We start from the raw sequence: 17307 nt of genomic DNA on the forward strand, positions 1-17307 counted from the left end.
TGTATACAAATCATAACTTTCAATACAAAGTACGCCTCCTTTTGAAAGTTTTCAAAAACAGTTAGTCTCCCCATTTTCAACCAATTTGACTTTCCTCACATTCATCTCCTCACAAAGTCCCTATTTCTGTTTAGAGCATCATATTCACAGATATTTGAGACCTGAGTTATCAATGATATTACTGACTCCTACCCAGGCCTTCCCCTAATTTATACATTAAGTCAGTTTATTTCCAGTTTAAATTCAAAGTTCTCAGAGTTTCTTAACAGTTTCTCTTTCTTTTCTTGGTTTCAGTTCTTACTGCTTCTCAATTGAATTACCCGGCCCCCTTTGGTATGGGAAAGACTGCTACTCCATTCAGCAGGCAAATACCCAAGAGCACAAGTAACATATGAGGTATGCACAGCATTCTTTCCTTAGATGGTCTTGCTTCTCACATTCAGGGTGAGTTTTTTAGGTACTTTTAAACAATTTAAACTTGCAATTGATTTTCACCTCCTATATACCCTTAGACCTAACCAAGGAATGAAATGAGACTCCATCCTGCTTTCTTTTCCCTACTTTTAGCTCTAATTCCTAATGCACAGCAATGCCAGCTTGATCCTCCCAGGGCACAGGATAGTCATACCTCCTTTCTGCAATCACCCTTCACAGTATACCTTGTGCTCACTTTGGGTTTCATTGGAAAGACCCTCTGTCCATTATCTTCCCCATATGCATTCATTCTAACTTTTCCATTCTTAGCTCCCATCTATTCCCCAGGAGAGAACATTGTAATCAGCGAGCATAGGCTATAAGGGAGGTCAGACTGTCTCGGGTTATATCATTGCCCACATTTCAAATTTGAGGAGGTTACTGAACTTGTCTCTGCTTTGGTATCCTTAAATCTAAAAGGCACATAATATTACCTCCATTGTGAGTACTATATGAGTTAATGCTTTTCAAGCACTGTCAGTCAAAATAGACTATCCATTCTTTCCCAGTACATTCTATATAAAGAAAAATGTGCCGGGATAGGAGAACAACAGCAAAATACATAGAAAGATTTCAATACTGTCTTAAACTGCCCCAACTTGTTCTGTCATCTTTTTAAGCCAATCTCAAAATCCATCTCTTGTTTTGAGTTTTTTATGATCTCCCTAATTTGATATACTTTTTCCGCCTATGTTGTCACCACTCTCTAGCAGTTTGTTAGTTTTTCTTATAGGAGGTGCTCCTAAGTATATACCCATTCCATTATATGTGTACACGTAGATGCATAGGTATAGATAGACAAATACATTTCTCCATAAGAATGTTCACATAGTGTTTTATTTATTCCTTCCTGCAACTATAGATTTGCTTAAAATAGAGTATAATTGTATAATGCAGTTTAATAGTTTTTTTTTTTTTTTAAGTCAAATGTCTACTATTTGGTAGGCATTTTTCTGGGATTATTGGTAATCTTAACCACACCTCCTCAAAGTAGGCATTATCGCCACTTCTTCCACAACGGTGCTTCTCAAAGTGCCAGTTGCAAACTGTTTATTACTTACCTGCAAAGAGATAACTACAGAAGTTGAGAATAAATGCTTAGAAACTTTTATAGCAATATGACATTGCCATGACTTCCAAGTGTGTGATCTGTCTCAACAAATTTGGTTTGTGTCTTAAATTTTTTGTAGAAGTAAATGGGAAAGCTATAATGGCAGGGAAACATTTTACAGTATTCTAATTAAGGAGCTAATGCAGATCATAAACCAGTGTGCTACTCTCTTCATCAAGAAAGCGTTGCTGTACAATAAAAATATCAGCTGAATATCAGGGTTCTTAGCAGTGTAATGAAATCTGTGAATGATGTTAAAGTGAATGTATTAAATGCAAGATTCTTTTCTTTTTAAAGTTGATTTATTTATTTATGTTTATTTATTTTTGAGAGAGAGAGACAGACAGACAGACAGAGTGCAAGCAGGGGAGGGGCAGAGAGACAGAGGGAGATACAGAATCTGAAGCAGGCTCCAGGCTCTGACCCTAACGTGAGATTCGAACTCGTGAGCCATGAGATCATGACCTGAACTGAAGTTGGACACTTAACTGACTGAGCCACCCAGGTGCCCCTATTTATTTTTGAAAGAGAGAGAATGAGTGGGGCAGGGCAGAGAGAGAGGGGGAGAGAGAATCGCAAGCAGGCTCTGCACTGTCACCAGTGGAGCCGGACATGGGGCTTAAACTCAAGAACCGTGAGATCATGACCCGAGCCGAAACCAAGAGCTGGTTTAACTGACTGAGCCACCCAGGTGCCCCAAGATTATTTTCTTTTCTTATGATACACAGATAGAGATTGATTATAAACAACTCTTCTATATACTGAGGCACGAAAGTTGTAGAAGTAAAATCTTTTGTTGAGAATGTTTGAAGATTAAAAAAAAAAAAAATCAGCCCATTCCCAAATTTTAAATATGTGAGTTAGATAGCCAGTCATCTTTATTTGTCTGATAATATTTTATGTCTTCACTGATCTTAATACTTCTTGTAAGGAGGGAATGCAACATTTTTTTGCAATGGCAGGTAAGATTGAAGGCCAAAACCTAAAAGTTAGAAGCTTGGAAGAATAGAGTTTCTTGTTAAGAATAATTATTTACGACATGATCCATACACTATGTACAATTACCAGTAAAGTATGTAATCATCTTGACATTTGCAAAAAGTGATTACAGACCATTTTACGATATTGATGGGGCATTTTGAATTGTATATCCCATTAAAAAAAAACCCATGTATAGAAATTCATGGATCCTGAAATCAATATTTTTCATCAAAATATGTTTAATTATATAACTTTACAGGATACATACTGGAACTGTATACTAATGAAGGACTGAAGATTAATTTTGAAAATGTAGCAAAACTTGCCTCATTTGGATAAAGTTTAAAATGAATATCTTAAGACTGCTGACATTGCTTCAAAATCTCTTTTTCCATCCTGTTAACATACTTGTCTTTTCTCCTCTATGACTGCTATTAATATAAGACATGGAAAAAGTTTAGATTATACATCATCCCTTACAAGAAATGCTATAGTCAATCCAAAGAGATTAGACAAATTAACAAGCAGGAAGCAAGTTTGTGTCACATTAAAATTTAAACAATTGATATATATAATGTTCATTCAAACTACGCATGTAGGTTTTTAATATGAGCAGTTTCTATTCATAACTTTTTGTTTAGTTCTAATTTTAGAATAACAAAAAAATACAAGTATATTAATAATTCTCTGCATTGTTCCTAATATACTCATACTCAGTGAAGGCATACAGTTTTAAAATTCTTTTCTTTTCTCATATATTATGGTTGTAGAACCTAATAATAAAAAGTTGGGACTTGCATTTTGTATTATTTCATTTTTATTTTTATTATTTAATTTTTTTGATAATCCATTTTTTGTACTTTACAAAAGAATCACTTAATCTTGATTTAGGGGAAAAAAACATCTCTTGCCACAGATGATTTGAGAAGCACTGACTGAGCTCCATGAATAAGGTTAGTTTGTCTGTTGTGGTCACTATTGCAGCTCCACGTGTAGAACCTTCATCTGAAAGTTGCAGAAAGGACACCTTAATTCCCTGTGCATGCGACAATAACAAAAACCTGCTCCTCTCCCTTCTACTACCTATAGTAGTTTGATATATATTGTATCAAACTATAAAGATAGAGTAAATGAAACACTTACTAATTATTTTGAATCTATAATCTTAGGATCCCTTAGAAACTAAGAATTATAATTAATTTCTTTTGTAATGCCTTCTCTGACATCACATACATAGGTGATATTAGATTAATAATATAATCAATCATATGGCTACTCATAATTAATTAGGCTACTTTGCTCCTTGTTCGCAAACTAGAGATTGATTTTTGGTTGTTTGATCACATCACCAAGCTCAGTCACTTAATCCCTTGCTTGAATACCTTTCAAATATTTTCTTCCTCTCTACTTCCTTACCTCTATTTTCCATTTAGTGTAAATAGCTCTTCAAATACTAAACTTTTTTTTCTCTGTTTAAAAAAAAAATGTATACCTAGCTCATAATAAAGCAGGAAACAAAAGACAAAAGTAGAGCTATGGCCATTTTAAAGCAGAATCACAATTATTTGTAGACAATTCAGGGTTGTATAATGAGAAATCTAAAAGGAGTTCAAATACTCTTAGAACCAGTGAGAGTATTTAGTGAGGAGGTAATAAACACAATACAAATGTACATTTTGACTTACTAGATATCTAGTCACTATGTAGAAGGGGACAAAAAAGTCATTAAAGTAGCTGCCAGAATTGAGATACAAGGAATGGCTTCCATTGTGACTTTTTGCCACTCTTTTCACATAAACTCAGTGGCAGTTGTGCAGGTGGGAGAGCCCCACATCTCTTTGTTAATATCTTACACCTTAGAGCTTACACTCAACATAAAATAAAGTGAGGCAGGAAGGGGAGAGAACTCTTCTTTTCTTCCTAAGTTTTCTTTCCCTAATGTAGGTCCCTTTTCCCAAAGCCTTTACAGTAGCAACTCAGCCTCCATATTTCATCTTCAACATAGTCGTAGCACCCAGGAAAGAATGAGGCTGGATATCATCACTTAAATACATTTTTGTTTTATGAAAAGGCTTTTTTTCAGTATTTACCCATCCACAGCCACTTCCAGTCTAAAGAGAGTATAGTATTTATAATCTCAAATTCCTGTTAAAATGAAATTGCTTAAGATTTCAACGGCAGATTTTTGTTGTTGTTGTTGCAGCATTTGATTTTCCAACATGTCAAAAATCTCAAAATAAACTCTAAGAAGAGTTCCAGCCTGCAAATTTGGACATAGCAGCAGGTGGTCCTCCACAACACATTGGCCTCTAGAGGCATTTAGGCTGGAACTAAAATTGGTTTACATAATTGGTCAAGGTTGGTTCATGATCACACATAAATCCATGATGCAACTGGGATTTAAACTCGGCTTCCTTGACTATCAAGCCTATAAACTTCAGCCAACCAACTTCTATCATGTTTGCAAAAGTTCATGAGCTAGGATTTTAAGATACAAAAAAAAAAAAAAAGAAAGAAAAAAAATAATAAACAATGGTCAGTTCCATAGAAAAGCATAGATACGGGTCCCTGGGAGATATTTTTATCACAATCCACTATTAGGAAATAGGCTATCCCATCTCGTGGCATGAAATTTTCAGCATCAGAAGAAAGGTTGGCTACATGTATTTGAAGGGACTTTGAAAGTCCAACAGAAGAAAGTCTGTCTTGATATATACTACTACCTTTCTTTCTAAAACATAAATGTGAATACTACAGAACATGTAGACCAATCATTCAGCATTTCTCCTTCCCATTTTCCATTTGTACTTCAGTCTACTCACTTCAGTCTAGTCTCAATATAGATAGGCATAAAACCAGGAGACTTAATTCTGACAAACACCCACACTTTGGCACTAAAATAACACTGCCTCCTACACTTCACAGTGCTGCAAAATGCTCATTTACTGCTATTTCCAAAGATTGCTCACGAGAGTCTGCTGGGACTGAAGAAATAATAAACTAAGGAAAATTGAGTGCCTATACTAATTTATAACTCTTCATGCTCACACAGTATAAAACAATACATTAAAATCTTTATTATTTTAAAAGCTATTTCTAAATTGTATTATTCTTTTTGATCGTGGAGAAATGTTACCTGAAGAGGTATGACGGAGGAAAAACACTTGGTTTTTATAAATATGGGAAATATCCAAAATTAATTACAAAAAGCACAAATGAATAACTTGAAAAGTAGATCATATTCCTTAACATTTTAAACCACAATACACTCAACAACTTAGAAGAAATTGATAAATTCCTAGAAACATATAACCTTCCAAAACTGAATAAAGAAGAAATGGATAATTTGAAGAGGCCAATTACTAGTAATGAAATTGAATCAGTAATCAAAAAACTTCCAACAAAGTGAAGTCCAGGACCAGATGGCTTCACAGGTGAATTCTACCAAATATTTAAAGAAGAGTTAATGCTTATTCTTCTCAAACTATTCTAACAAATAAAAAAAGAAGGAAAGCTTCCAAATTTATTCTATGAGGCTGGCACTACCCTGATACCTAAGCCAGACAAAGACAACAAAAAAAAGAAAACTACAGGCCAATATCTCTGATAAACATAGATGCAAAAATCCTCAACAAAATATTAGCAAACAAATCCCATAATACATTAAGAAAATCATTCACCACAATCAAGTGGGATTTATTCCAGGGATGCAAGTGTGGTTCAATATTTGCATATCAACCAATGTGATATATCACATTAATAAGAAAAAGCATAAGGACCATATGATCATCTTAGTAGATGTAGAAAAAAACATTTGACAAAGTACAATATTCATTCATGATAAAAGCTCTCAACAAAGTAGGTTTAGATGGAATGTACTTCAACATAATAAAGGCCATATATGAAAAATCCACAACTAACATCATATTCAATGATAAAAAACTCAGACGTTTTCCTCTAAGATCAGTAATAAGACAAGGATCTCGACTCTTACTACTTGTATTCAACATAGTACTGAACCTCTTAGCAGCAGCAATCACATCAGAGAAAGAAATAAAAAACATAAATACTGGTACCGAAAAAGTAAAAGTGTCACTATTTGTATATGACATGATACTATATATAGAAAATCCTAAAGACTCCACCAAAAAACCAATAATCTAATAGTTTTTAAATTAGCATCACCATTACTGAATGGCTGTTTGTTTTTATGTCTTACTTTTTGGTACTTAGATCAATACTCCCAAGTTTACTTATAAAAAAAACTCACTGGGGAAGTCCCTGAGTGGCTCAGTCGATTAAGCTTTGAACTCTTGATCTCAACTCAGGTCTTGATTATAGGGTCCTGAGTTTGAGCCTTGTGTCAGGGTCCATGCCCAGTGTGGGGCCTACCAAAAAGAAGTAGACACACACACACACACACACACACAGACACACACACACACACACACACACACATTAAAAAGCTCAGTGGGATTAAAAAGAGGCTATTCTAATTAGGGGCATCCAAGTAGTAATATATGAAATAGAGTTTCCTTATTTGTTCTGTACTTTATGTTGAAGTTCTTTTCATAAAAAGTGATTCTTTCAAGAGAGAAGAATATTCTACATAGATTCCACACACTGAACCTATCGAATGTGAGATTTACTGAATGTAGATGTAAATTATAGTGATTGCTTGCCCCAGCCCTAGTTACACTGCAAAGCACAGTGGAAGCACCTAATGTTAGCTGAACCAATCCATTTCTCTCTACTGGGATTTTGAAACTAGGAGAGACAAATGCAGTTGACTATGTTTTTGAGTACAATAATCTTTACGTTTGTTCTAGGGCTAAATTTTCATCAGTCTCAAACTAAAAAAAAATAATTAGCACCATTTCTACAATGTAGATTCATCACAGGTGGGGATATTACTGTCTTAAAGTCTGTCGTAAATTATTAAGAAAACCATAGAATGGGAAAAAACACTAAAAATTAAATAGTAAAACTTTTTTTTAATGTTTATTCATTTTTAGAGAGGGAGAGGAAGTGGGGGAGAGGCAGAGAGAGAGGGGGATAGAGAATCCAAAGTGGGCTCTGTGCTGACAGCAGAGAGACCAATATGGAGCTTGAACCTACAAACCGTGAGATTATGACCTGAGTCAAAGTTGGATGCTTAATCGACTGAGCCACCCAGGTGCTCCTAAATAGTAAAACTTTTAACACTATGTTTTACCTAAATACAATTATATTGGCATAAGCCAAAATTATGTAATTGTACAAACAGAATTAAATTTATACATTATGGACAGTATATATTGATACTGTTGTGATTTTCTTGTACTTACTAAGAATTATAATGTCAATGTTATTTTGAAACTTACTTAAAAAATGTTAGGATATCTTACATCTTACATTTTCCATGGTCTGTGAATCAGATCCTGATTCAAAGGCTGTTCAACATAGAGACCATATCAGTATGTCACCAGGAAATTAGTTCTCTGCGCAGTATACCATTACTTCACATATTTGACAAATAATACATAATAGTTTATTTACAACTGTTTCCTTAAATAAATTCATTTTACCCAAATAGTATATTTCCAGTCATGTGTATTTCAAGTGAAATGATTTTTCCCTAGGCTCCTGGAGCACATATTTACCAATTATTTTGGAATTTCACCTCCTCAATGATGAGGCTTACTATGAAATAAGTAGAATTGTATTTATCTACCTGTGGAATTCTTGACCCAATACTTTCCCCCTACATAATCCACCATCTCTATATATAGATGGTACATGACAACTTGCTACCTGAGGTCAAAATCCATATTGTATTTACTTTCATAGTTCTGACACCCAGTATAACTCCTGGGACATCATGGTGTTTCACAGAATAGAACTGAAATTGTGACTTGGAAATTTTTTTAAGTATTAAATCTGCTTAGACATTTATAGAATAAGGGCACTTACTTAATGAAAACCTCCTTTCTTTAATAACTATTAATTCCCCAAATTGAGGATCTGAAATACCATAAAAGATACCAAAGCATTTCCCCAAAACCTGGTTGGTCATTGTTTGCATTTTTTAAATTGCTTTGGGAGATGGAAACAGATGACACAATGGTGGTGACTATCCACCTAACCTGACTCTAGCCATCATCCCACTTCTACTGCCATCATCATAAAAGTGGTATTCCTCAGGTGGTTTATGATCATTTTAATAAATCCTGACTACATACTGACTCTATATATCTTACTAATATATAAATATACTTATAAAATATGTTCCCAGAAACATATATAATTAGAAGATAAAGGGAATCTAACTTTAACCAAGACAAGCTTTCTTTTGAGTAGCTCTTATTCAACATGGAAAGGACTACTAAAAAATCAAAGAGCTACAATAACTATAAACAACCAGGCATATTACTTATCACACTTTAGATAGTTAGCAAATATTTATTGAATGAATGGCTGGATAAACACACAAGCTAATCACCAGAAGTTAGAATAAAATATTTTGAATATTCTTCTCTTTGTAGGGTTTGCTAAAAAAATGTTAGTGCAATGTACAATAACTAAGAGCACTTAGTTCAGGAATTTGCTCAATCTCAGAGACCTACAACTACCTAGTTGATTTGTATTATATTTCACTTTTATTTTAAAACTAAAAGCATTATAAAAAAGTAGTAACATTAGTAAAACCTAGTTTTCTCTAAAATATAATATCAATTATGGAAAGTATGCTGAATTCCAAAATATCCAAGAATTAACATTTCCTGAAAGCATTCAGGCATACATATGTGCTTTTGAATGTCCAAGTTACAAATGTTGATGCTATTATAACTTAATCTACCCTACACCAGTAAAATTTATAGTGTATGTGGTTATCTATGTTTTTCTTGAAATTGCTGGACGTAAACTACACTAGAGTAAACAAATTAAAAAAGTATATTATGTACAACTGAAGATTTTGCTTATGCTTAACGAAAATTTCCAATAATGGCATTGTCATTAGCAGATTAAGTGAAAGGAAATTGTTTCTTTACAAATATCTATTAGCACAGAGTTTAATATATATATATTATTTGAGGAATATAACATTGAAAAAATTAATGTGTTTTGGAAACAATACTATTACTTATTTCTCCCCAAAAGAAATAATTCTATTGAAGGTAGTTGTGAGTGTAAAGTGATGCAAAGTTTTCCATAGAAATTGTCTTTACTGAAAACTGGATAAGAAGAACTTTGTGCATGATAAGTAGCGATGGTTACTTCCTGCATATCCTTCCAGATATATGTGTTTCTTTTCCTGCTCTTTGCTCTGAGAGTAAACTACCCAGGATCCCTTGACTTATGGATTCCATTTGGGCTCAGACCATGGAAAGCATTGTCAAGGTATCAGAAGGTTGGAAGAAACAGAGAGCAATTGACATATTTCTATAGGCCACCCTTCCAAATCAGTTATAGCTTCTAATCAGAAGCTTCCTCTCACAATCATAGCTTTTGCTTTTTCATCACCCTTTCAGGCCCAATGGTAGGCTGGTTTCTTACCAATGCTAGCTCCTGGGTGCTGTATTATCTTGACCAGTTCCTTTACATATGCCTGTACCTATCTGTAAATAGTGTGCTCATTCTTTATTACCTCGACTATATTTTTTTAATAGTAACTTGATTCATATTCATTTAATATGCATGCATTTGCTAGAAAATCTGCTAACGCATATGAAATGACTGTGGTATGATGGAGTTGAAATATGAAATAAAGTGTGCTCAGGAGATCTACTACTAAGAAGGTGATTTGTTGGGGTGCGCCTGGGTGGCTCAGTCGGTTAAGTGACCAACTTCGGCTCAGGTCATGATCTCACAGTTCGTGGTTTCGAGCCCCATGGCAGGATCTGTGCTGACATCTCAGAACCTGGAGACTGCTTCCGATTCTGTGTCTTCCTCTCTCTCTGCTCCTCCCCCTGCTTGCAGCCTGCCTCTCTCTCTCTCTCAAAAATAAGCAAACATTAAAAAATTAAAAAAAAAAAAAAGAAGTTGACTTGGGAGTAAAGACCTAAAAGAAGTGATAATTTCCACAGGAAATTAAGAAAAAAAACCCACAATAAAATGAAGTCCTTACCAGAATGATCCAGCATAAAGTGAATTAGGCTCATCCCAAGAAAACTCAGGCTCATCATTGTCTTGTCATTTACTACTCAAGTTATTCAAATCTGCATATATAAAATGGGACCTTATACATAAAATGGGACTGCCCACTGTACAGGGTTGTTGTGAATACAGTGAGAAAATGTAAACCTAAAGGTTTTTTAAAAATTTGTATTGTGTACCTTTAAGTTGTCATCATTAATTCCATGTCTTTATTGTAACTTACACATATTATTTGAAAAAAATATTTTAAGAGAGCAAAAAGAAGGGTAATGTTGGCCACTTTAATAACTGCGTTATTGAGTTAATTTTTAATATTTTAAAGTCTGTCACATTGATGGAAACCAGTCGTGGGTATAGACACTGTCAGGTGGTACTGGTTGGCATGGAGCCAGGAAATCTTGTGCTTTCATTTGAGGTTCATCTCATTTTTCTTCTCCTTATCACTCCTTGTTCTAAGACACCTTATTCATGTTCTTTCTCTCCCACTGCCCCCAATATTAATGTAAAATTATCGGCAGAATAATTAGATAATTAAGACCAGTGATTTTTGGTTACGCCGTTAGTAAAATTTTATTTTCATTCCTTTAGTTATGAAATTTCCTTCAGGAAATATTTGAGAATCATTCAAACATAATTGAAAAAAAGCAAAGTTACTGTGAAGAGAAATATCACAAAAAGTTATGTATTTTACATTTTTATATAAAACAAATACAAGCACGTAGAGATATGTCTGTTTAATGCATATACTATGCACCCCTGGAGATGTTTGTCCAAGGTATTTTTTGTCAATAATAGGAAGGAATTGAAGTGTTTTTTCCTGAGCATTAAGTGATCAGATTGTAGTACTTCAATTGTTTTTCCCCCCCACACCTGCAGAGAAACAGACGCAATGATCTAATTGATTTTTTCATTTCCATTGCCAAATGCCACACAGCATTCCTGTAGTGTGTCAATGAACAACACTCCCTATTATCTTTGTCTCCTTATATCCACTCTATTCCAAATGCTTACCTACTATTAATAACAGATGTGGTAAGATTTTTGCAAAAAGAAAGAGAAGAAGGACATACATAGCAAGTGAATGAATGAGCTATGTCTAGTCTCAGTCGCTCTGACCCATTAGAACCTGTAAAACATCCTATTGAGTTTTGTTTTCTATTTAGATCTGCAGGTTCTTAAGTGTTATAGAAAAAAGGCTTCATATAGCAACTATGCAGAAATGAAATGGAATTGTAATGAAATATTTACTTCATAGGTTAATGATTTTTGGTGTTCAGATACACAGAAAGTAGACAGGGAAATTGTTTAAAATGCAGTTCTGATCCAAACACTGGAACATCTGATTTGGTCACGTATCGATGAACCCCTTTTATTACTCTGCTAATTGGGGTCAGAAGCAAGATTAGAAGCCAGATCTGACTCCTGTGTCTGATGCAATGTTCCCATTAAAGCTATGCAACTTACACAGCAAAAATTTGTTTATTTAATATTCAATACATTTTCACGATGACCTAGGGTTGTCTCTGTTGGAAAATACATATTCTACTAGCTGAGACTGGAATTGCATGAGGTCTATTACGGCATCTAAAGAGTGAATCAACATCTAGGACCGTGCTTTTCAAAATAGTAACCACTAGGCACACATGCCTGTTGAGTACTTGAAATGTGGCTAGTGTGACTGAGAAACTAAATTTTGATTTTATTTAATTTCTATTTAACTTAAATTTAAATATTCACATGTGGCTGCTGGCTACAGAATTTTGTTCTGCAAAGATATAGAACACTGTCCTTGTTATGGAAAATTCTCTTGGGCAGTGCTGACTATAATTTATCCCTCTGTCTTACTCTATGTGTGTCTTCAACATTTTGAAAGGAACTCCTGCTCTTTAACTAAAAGGCAGCTGCCAATATCAATGGTAGAGGCCACTTGCGTTATACTTAACCCGACCGGGTGCCAGATGCTTTTGTTCTCAGGGGCATTCTGGTGAAAACTGACACAGAGGTCATACCTGGATTCAAATGTCTTCACTACCCATCATTTGCCGAATGTCTGTGGACAATTTTCCTTGAGAGTTTGATCCTTAGTTCTCTGCTTGTAAATGAGGAGGCTACTGATCATATTAAATGTGTGCAAGGTGGCAAAAGCCCGAGTTTTTATTGCTGAATTCACTGCTTTCCCCCTTATTTTACCTGAATGAGAAATCTTATGATATTAGTTTCACCTTAGCCAATCCCCCCCCCACCCCCCACCACACACACACCTATCTCCATCTGAGAAGAGTTCCTGAATATTCACATTTAACCTCCCTTACAGAGACTACCAGGAACAGGCTTCAGCTTAATTCTTTAGCTGACCAACAACTGTCCACTCACAGCGTGTTTTTCTTTAGCTAATAATTCCAAGTAAACAAGAAAGGTTTCCCAGTTTGAACTGGGCCAATGGGCTGCCATCCTGAGTTCTTTGGTCAACCCTCATAGGCTGGAAGGACCCTTCCAGACCTGTGTCTTCAGGTAGCATGAAAAACTTCTTGGAACATGTTTTGGGGCTCATAGCAGCAGTGACAGTTTCAATGAGAAGCACTTGTTCCATTCTTCTGGGCCACTTGCCCTCTTTCCTTTTCTCCCTTCCTTCTCAATAACCTATGTCAGCACAAAAACCTAAGTTTAGGGATACAGAACTTTTGTGAAAATTTATTTGCTTAACCCAAAGCTTTTCAACTTCAGCTGCATTTCTTAAAGTTTATTTTGAGAGACAGAGAGAAAGACAGAGAGAGCAGGGGAAGGGGAGAGAGAGAGAGAATCCTAAGCAGGCTCTGCACTCTCAGCGCAGAGCCCTATGCGGGGCTCAAAGCAGTGCTCCATCCCACCAACGGTGAGATCATGACCTGAGCAGGAATCAGTCAGGGCTTAACCAACTGAGCATTCAGGCGCCCCAACCTCAGCTGCATTTTAAAAGCACCTGAGACACAATTAAAACACTGTGATACTGTATACCCTTCAAAACTTCTGTTTTGAAAGCTCCTGAAAACAATAGGCAATATAATATGAGACAGAAATAAGCACAGAATTAAGGAGGGAGCCTTTATGTAACAGTAGCAGCCACCTGCAAAAGGTGGTGCAATCAGAGACACAGACAATCACTCATTTTTTCTATTGTTCTCCTGAGCAGTTGTCACTTGCACAGCATGTGTGTGTTACTCCAGTCATGCTAACCCATGCTCAGCTTCTGTACTTAGGCTCTGGCACAATGTAGCATGTTTGTTTGCTCAAGATAAGCTTTAGGACTGAAGTGAGGCGGGTAAATGTGGACAAAAAGATGATATGGGACAAACCGTGATTTGGCATCGTCAAAAAATGCTTTCATTTTCAAACTCTTGCATTTGATGGACATCACTGTCAAAGATCCCTTCCACTGAGACATCACAAAGGAACTGAACCAATGACTTGTGAGGGAACACACGTTAGACTGCCACTCATGAAAGGGTATTTTATGCACAACTTTCTGTTATTCTGTTGCAACAGATTTTTAAAACCATAATAGGGTTAGAATTAGAAACAATCTAATATCAAAACTAGAAACTGGCTATACTACATTCACACACATACACACACGGAGGCTTTTTTCAACATGACTCTAAGCTATCATAGCAATTGGTAAAGAAAAAAATAAAATAAAGCAAGTTCACATTACAACAACTCATATGATCAGATATTGTGATTTTATGGCAATAAGATGCAGGAATATGTTGCTATATATCCCAAATATAACATGATGGATTTTTTCTCACCATAATTATCCCTCAGGAAAGAGGGGCTGCCTTGTTTCTAAGTCTTTGCATTTCTTGTATTACAAGCTTTTTTTTTTTTTTTTTTTCAACAAGATCCTAACACATTAGCTTGAAATACCCTGAATCAATTCTGGTTTTAGATGTTCTATAAAGGATAACTTATAGAATCACTGTAAGAGGAGGCAAAGACATTTTGTATAGATTTTGTTTTTGTGCCTGAGGATTTGACCTCACCACTGTAGATGTCACTGTAAACATGACTCTCAAAAATATCCTTAAAAAGCAGGACAATATGTTGTTACATCGTGGAGGTCATTATTATACTCCTTCAGGATGAATGAACAACAAAAAATTGTTCTGGTGTCATAAAAAATCATAGTTGTTTCTTGGGACAAATTTCTCATTGATAACATCCTACACTTTGAAAAAGCACTGCTAAGTAAGATGATTTCCTTAAATGCCAGGATGGAAAAGCAATGTCTCTAAATGAATATATGTTTTTCTTTTAGTTTAAATATGCACATATAATCATATCAACAAATTAAATAGTTTTAAGTATATATTTCATTGTTCCATGATTATCTTTAAAGGACTGTGGCCCCCAAAACATTTTCTCTTGCTTTATACCATTGAGAAAACAAGAGACTTTCTTAAAATTGATGTCACCTTATATTTGGGCATATATGTTTAAATACTTATTTACAAATACTTGTAAGCAACTAATATTAAAAGCAAAAAGAGTTTGTTGAATCTCTGTGTGACTCTTATATATTTTCTTTTTTAACCAACGTGACTTCATTCTTTGAAAAGCAACAGAGATCACTGGTTTTAAACAGCAATCACAAATTCCTCCAAACACCGTAAAGGAGCAAAGAAAAGTAAACACTGACTCATTTTTTTCAAGGAGATGTGCCATCACTACCCCAAAAGCACTAGTAGATTTAAAACCAAATATAAAGCTTACATAATATTAGCATGATAAAACTTAGATATATTTTTTACTAAGAACCAGTGAAATCAAAAGTCTTTAAGCTTCATTTTCACTTATACAACTTTCATTCCGATTGAATATACTTGAGATACAAGCTACTTTTTGTGGTTTTATTTATGAAATTGTAAAATAATTAATTCACAAAATCAAATTTTTACTCTTGAATAATATACTTTCTTTAAGCTTTAAACTATTGCATTAGATATTTCTCATATTTATCAAATTGCAAAGAGATATTTTAGTCTCATAAAATCTGTTAAAAACTTCTAAATGGGATAAAAGAGTCCTTAATAAGAAGCATTAAATAATCAATAATATTAATAGGAATTAAAATTGTATTACTACTGTTATAGTGAGTGTTTAGCAGATGAAGGCTTTAAAATTCATTTTCAGGGGCGCCTGGGTGGCGCAGTCGGTTAAGCGTCCGACTTCAGCCAGGTCACGATCTCACGGTCTGTGAGTTCGAGCCCCGCGTCAGGCTCTGGGCTGATGGCTCAGAGCCTGGAGCCTGTTTCCGATTCTGTGTCTCCCTCTCTCTCTGTCCCTCCCCCGTTCATGCTCTGTCTCTCTCTGTCCCAAAAAATAAAATAAACGTTGAAAAAAAAAATTAAAAAAAAAAAAATTCATTTTCAGATTCTCTAAAATATTCTTAAAGTACCAAAACAAAACAAAACAAACAAACAAAAAAAAACAAAAGAAATGTCTACTACTACAAGTCCCTGTTAAACATGAATGATTTCACATCAAACACTCTTAATCAAAACATGAGAAATATAAATATGGAGTCAACCCATTGGCTTTAAGTCTGGTCAATATTTAGCTCACAATCTTTAAATGACAATATTAACTTTAAATCTCACATGACTGTGAGACATTTAGCCCCTTCCTTGTGCTCCTATGAAAATATGGCCTTTAGTGATATCTGCTGCATTTGTCTTTTAAATAGCAAAATAAAACAATAAATAAAAACTCTTTCTAAGTAATATACTTCTATAGAAATGCTAGCCTGACCTTCTGTGATACTTAACTTTATGTGACAACTAATTAATTAGACCACAGTACCCAGATATTTGGTCAAATGCCAATCTGGATATTACTGTGAAGGTATATTTAGATGAGATTACATTGAAGTCAGTACACTTTGAGTAAAGCAGATTAGCCTGCATAATGTGGTCTTGTTCAATCAGTTGAAACCTTAAGAGGAAACATGTGAGGTCCCTGGAAGAAGGGATTTTTTCTCCAGACTGCCTTAAGACTTGAGCTGCAATATTGACTCTTCCCTGGTCTCCAGTCTGCTGGCCTGCCTTGCATATTTCAGGCTTGCTAGCCTCCACAATCACTCGAGCCAGTTTTTTAGTCTCACTCTTCCTCTCTCACTCTCCATCTCTCTCTGTCTCTCTGTCTCTGTCCTTCTCTCTCTGTAGATAGCTATAATGTCTCTATGCATCTATGTATGTATCAAGATAGAGAATACTTGTCCCCTAACAATGTACTCTAAAATATATTTTGTTCATGTGTTTATTGTCTGTCCCCTACTGGACCGTATGTCCCTATAAGGGCAGATATTTTATCTGTTTGTTCACTAACTCTAATGCCTTTTACAAAGGAAACCTCAAAAAAAAAAAATTGAGTCAATAAATTCGATTTTTAGCCAATCTTTCATTACATATTAAAGTTGAAAATAATTAAAATTTTCATTTTAAATTTGGAGTACATCAAAGAGAAAAACTACAGTGAGGTAAAAAACATAGTGAATTTCTATCTTAGGGGGAATGGGCACATTTATTGGACTAATTTGACTACACTTTAATCATTAAAATGGAGCT

The 17307-nt window shown here is 34.9% G+C and overlaps 1 protein-coding gene across 2 annotated transcripts in view; it reads right to left on the reverse strand.

The window, feature by feature from the left end:
* CADM2 (cell adhesion molecule 2) overlaps positions 1-17307 on the reverse strand; it is a 335754-nt gene that overhangs the window by 245585 nt on the left and 72862 nt on the right. The window lies entirely within an intron of this gene.

The sequence above is a fragment of the Neofelis nebulosa genome, chromosome 5, assembly GCF_028018385.1.
Source record: "Neofelis nebulosa isolate mNeoNeb1 chromosome 5, mNeoNeb1.pri, whole genome shotgun sequence".
Classification (NCBI taxonomy): domain Eukaryota; kingdom Metazoa; phylum Chordata; class Mammalia; order Carnivora; family Felidae; genus Neofelis; species Neofelis nebulosa.